Genomic DNA, 5514 nt, shown 5'->3' on the forward strand with positions numbered 1-5514 from the left:
AAAGACATCAGCCTAAGTGTCCATTGATAGATGAATTGGTAAAGAAGACGTGATATATATATATATATATATATATATATATATATATATATATATATATATCCATACACCATGGAATGTTACTCAGCTATAAAAAAATGAGATCCTGACATTTGCAACAATATAGACAGACCTAGAAAATATTATACTAGGTGAAATAAGTCAGACAGAGAAAGACAAATGCCATATGATTTCATTTATATGTGGAACTTAAAAAAAAAAAAACAAATGAACCACAAAAAAAGCAGAAAGAAATCCATTAATACAGAGAAAAAAAAATGGTATTTGAGGGTGGGATGAGTGAAGCAGGTAAAAGGGAGTGGGTGGTACAGGCCTCCAGTTATGGAGTGAATAAGTTATAAGGATAAAAGATACAACACAGGATGACAGATGGTAGCTACAAGTTTGATGAACATAGCATAACATTATAGTTGTAAAATCACTATGTTGTACACCTGAAACTAATGTAACATTGTGTTAAGATAAATAAAATGATAAATAAAATATTTATTAAGATAAAATTAAAATCTTCAACTTGACAATAAAAAATTTTTAAAAATTTAAATTAAAAATAGAAAGTAGGGGATCCCTGGGTGGCTCAGTAGTTTAGAACCTGCCTTCGGCCCAGGGCGTGATCCTGGAGTCCCGGGATTGAGTCCTACATGGGGCTCCCTGTATGGAGCCTGCTTCTCCCTCTGCCTATGTCTCTGCCTCTCTCTGTATATGTCTCTATATCTCTCATGAATAAATAAATAAAATCTTTAAAAAAATTAAATAAATAAATAGTAAAAACAAAGACATCATCTCTTAAAGTCTCTACTTCATATTTGATGATCATTTAATATTACCCTATTAATATAAAAAAAGGCATGCTGTCAATCTGCATAGGATGTTCAATTAGTTAACATATTAATATTGTTTTTCCAGTTAGTGGTTTACAAATACCAGTAGTTTTTCATAGTTGCTATCATTTTCATCAATTTAACTAATTTTTCATATATTATTTCAGGATCTTAGAATATATGCATGTCATCATGAAGAAAAAAAGAAAATTATGTACTGCATTAACTTTTTATAATAGACTTCATTTTGGGGGGGTGGTTTTGGATTCATGACAAAATTGAGAGGAAGGTACACAGATTTCCCATATATGCCCTGCTGTGATTTATGTATAGCCTCCTACATTATCAGTGTCCCCCATCAAAGTGATACATTTGTTAAGATTGGTTAACCTACACTGACACATCATCATTCTTAGAATTCATAGTTTACATAAGGGTTCACTTTTGGTGTTGTATATTCTGTGGGTTTGGACAACTGTATGATGACATGTGTCCATCATTACAGCACCATACAGAGTAGTTTTCACTGCCCTACAAATCCTTTGTGCTCTACCTATTCATCCTTCTCTCCCCCTAAACTCCGGAGAACCGGAATTTCCAGTTATCTTGTTACTGAAACCATAGTTTTGCCTGTTCTAGAATATCATAGAGTTGGAATCATAAGTATGCAATCTTTTCAGGTTGACTTCTTTTACTTAGTAATATATATTTAAGTTTCTTCTACATCTTTAATAGCTCTTTTCTTTTAGGTGTTACATAATACTCCATTGTCTGGATGTACCACAGGTCATCCATTCACCTCCAGAAGAACATCTTGATTGCTTTCAAGTTTGGTAATTATGAATAATATTGCTAAAAACATGCATATACAGATTTTTGTGTGGACATAAGTTATCAACTTCTTTGGGAACTATCAAGGAGCACATTCCCAACAGCAATGAATGAGAATTTATGTTGTTCCATATCCTTGCCATCATTTGATGATCTCAGTTGTGGATGTTGGCTAGTGTAATAGATGTGTGGTGGTATCCTGCTTTAATTTTCATTTCCCAGATGACATAAAACATAGAGCATCTTTTCAAATGTTTATTTGCCATCTGTATATCTTCCTTGATGAGGAGTCTATTAAGATTTTTGGCCCATTTTTTAATTGGATTGTTTGTTTTCTTATTGTTGAGTTTAAGAGTTCTTTGAATACTTTGGATAACAGCTCTTCATCAAATATGTCTTTGTAAATATTTTCTCTTGGCTTGTGGCTTATCTTTACATTCTCTTGACAGTGTCTTTTGCTGAGTAGACTTTTTAAAATTTGAATGAAGTTCAGCTTAACAATTATTTACTTTATAAATAATTTCTTTGTAAATGTCATTGCCATACTCAAGGTCATCTAGGTTTTCTCCTATGTAATCTTCTAGGAGGTTTATAGTTTTACACTTTACATGTATGTCTGTGATTTATTTAAGTTATTTTTGTGAAGAGTATAAAGTCTACATCAAGAATCTCTCTCCCATGTTCCATTACCATTAGTTGAAAATACTATTTTCCTCCATTTTATTGCCTTTGCTCTTTGGTCAAAGATCAGCAGACTATATTTGTGTAGGTCTATTTCTGGGTTCTCTATTCTGTTCCATTTATCTATTCATCTATTATTTCACCAACATCACAGTGTCTTGATTACTATAGCTTTTTATTAAGTCTTAGAGTCAAGTGGTGTTTCTCCTCCAACTTTGTTCTTCTTCAAAATTGTATTGGCTATTCTGAGTCTTTTGCTTCTTCATTTAAATATTAAAATCAGTTTATCAATACCCACAAAACAATTTGCTGGGATTTTGATAGGGATTGCATTGAATCTATAGATCAACTTGAAAAAAAATCTGACACCTTGACAATATTGAGTCTTCTTATCCATGAGTAAAGAACCTCTCTTCATTTATTTAAATATTCTTTGAAATCTTCTTTGGAGTTGTGTAGTTTTCCTTATATCTTATACATATTTTGTTATGTTTATACCTAAGTATTTCATTTTGGAGGAGTGCTAATAGAAACTGTATTTTTTTACATTTAAAATCCCACTTTTTCATTACTAATATACAGGGAAATGACTGACATATTAGCCTAGTATCCTGCAATCCTGCCTGTAATCACTTATTATTTTCAGGAATTTTTTGTCTATTCTTTCAGAATTTCTACATAAATGATCATGTCATCTGCAAATACAGTTTTATTTCTTCCTTTCCAACCTGCATACCCCTTATTTCCCTTTCTTGTATTGCATTAGTTACAACTTCCAGCACAATGATGAAAAGCAGTAGTGAGAAGGAACAATTTTGCTTTGTTCTTGATCTTAGTGAGAAAGTTTCAAGTTTCTTTTTTTTTTTTTAAGAGAAGTAAGCCTTTATTTCCTTGTTTCACAAAAACTTGGCTGAATTGGTTGCTTTTTGGTGATTAGTCAAGGAGACAAAATTCCATGTCCTCGTCCAATTCCTCCTACTCTACCTTTGCTTCAACCTTGGCTGGGGCTGCAGCAGCAGCAGGTGCAGCAGTGGTGGCAGCCGCCACAGGAGCAGCAGCCACAAATGCAGATGGACCAGCCAAGAAGGCCTTGACCTTTTCAGCAAGTGGGAAGGTGTAACCAGTTTCCACAGACAAAGCCAGGACCCGCTTGTATCCATTGATGGTAGAATGGGGCACTGATGCAACAGTCGGGTAACCTATCGGCAGACATACGCTGGCAACGTTGCGGACACCCTCCAGGAAGCGAGAATGCAGAGTTTCCTCTGTGATGTCAAGCACTTCAGGGTTCTAGATGCTGCCATTGTCAAACACCTGCTGGATGATCAGCCCAAAGGAGAAGGGGGAGATGTTCAGCATGTTCAGCAGTGTGGCTTCGCTGGCTCCCACTTTGTCTCCGGTCTTAATCAGCTGCACATCGCTCAGGATTTCAATGCTGCCCCTAGAGATCTTAGTGGTAATGCCTAAAGCCTGGAAGAAAGAGGTCTTCTCGGGCCCCAGACCTGTGTTCTGGGCTGACCCAGTGACTTCACTTGGAGCTATGGCACCAGCATGGGCAGCAGCAGGCACCTTATTGGCCAGCAGCATGTCCCTGATCTCAGTGAGGTCCTCCTTGGTGAACACAAAGCCCACATTCCCCGGATATGAGGCAACAGTTTCTCCAGGGCTGGGTTGTTCTCCAGATGCCCTTGGATGGCCTTGCATATCATGGTGTTCCTGCCCATCAGCACGACAGCCTTGCCACGGAGGGACATGCGGATCTGCTGCATCTGCTTTGAACCCACATTGTCTGCTCCCACTGTGAAGCATTTTGGATAATCATCCAAAAGTTGGATGATCTTAAGGAAGTAGTTGGATTTCCAGGTCGCCCTGGCTTCCTTGGGCATCACGGTGGTGCGTCAGGGATTGCCACTCAGGGTTTAAAGAGGATGTTACTCCCACAAGGACGCCTGGAGAGAGGAAAGTTTCAAGTTTCTTACCTTTAAGTATTATATTAGCTATACGTTTTTTGTGTAGATGTTCTTTAACAACTTTAACAAGTTCTAAAACAAGAATAATGTTTTTTCCCTGATAAAAACAAGTTGAGGAAATTTTCCTATCTTCTTTGTTTTCTTAGAGTTTTTATTATGACTGGAATGTTGAATTTTGTCAAATGCTTTTTCTGTATCTATTGATTTTGGTGTATTGTTTTCTTATAATGTCTCTGTCTAGTTTTTAGGGTAATACTGGCTTCATTGAATTATTTAGAATATATTATCCCTGTTTCCATATCCTAAGAGAAATTGTAGAGAACTGGTACAATTTCTTTCTGATATATTTGGTACAATTCACCAGTGGACCCATCTGGCCCTGCTTCCTCTTATTTTTGAAGTTTATAAATAATGTATCTAATTTCTTTAATAGCCATAGGCGTATTCAGATCACTGCATTAACTTTTGAAAGTCGGATAAGAGGGGATTAAGAAGAGTCATAGAAACTTTAATCCTACACATGGCCCAAATTAAACTAAATGTGGATAGTTACATATCTTGTGAAGAATAGTACAAGAGTCATCCCTGAATTCTCTATGTGCTAAGATTTCCATGTCATGGATTAGTTTTACCCATCCTTCTATAACAAGAACTGATAAAAGTTATGGCACCCAATTTAAGTAGAGTATAATTTACTAACTCACCACCTACAATGCAAGTAAAGTCTACCGTCAAAGAGTTCAAAATTTTCTGGGGCAAGTAACTGCATGGAATTAAGTATTTTTAAACAGCACATTTTATATTTAATAAAAGTATATTTCCTATAATGCAAGAGAGGGAGAGATAATAATAGCTAACACTTATTTGGCACTACCTGTGTGTGGGACATTCTTCTGAGCAGTAGGATATATCTTGGAGAAGAATTCACTTTGATTAGGTCATAAAGATGAAAATTTCAACAATTTGATAAAAAGTATTGAAAGATATTCTAGACAAAGAAAAACAGCATGAAGAGAAAAGTAGCAGATAGGAGAATAGAGAATATGATTAATGGAGGCTAATCTGGCATGGCTACTGTATAAGTAGGAAGAAAGTAAGAGATAAATATGGACATGTCGGCAAGACCCATGGGATAGAAGCCTTGGATGCAT

The 5514-nt window shown here is 35.9% G+C and overlaps 1 pseudogene; it reads right to left on the reverse strand.

Annotated features, from left to right (window-relative positions):
* Positions 1 to 3311: 3311 nt before the first annotated feature.
* LOC140636747 (large ribosomal subunit protein uL10 pseudogene) lies at positions 3312 to 4343 on the reverse strand (annotated as a pseudogene).
* Between the last annotated feature and the right edge of the window lie 1171 nt (positions 4344 to 5514).

This window comes from Canis lupus, chromosome 7, assembly GCF_048164855.1.
Source record: "Canis lupus baileyi chromosome 7, mCanLup2.hap1, whole genome shotgun sequence".
NCBI lineage: Eukaryota > Metazoa > Chordata > Mammalia > Carnivora > Canidae > Canis > Canis lupus.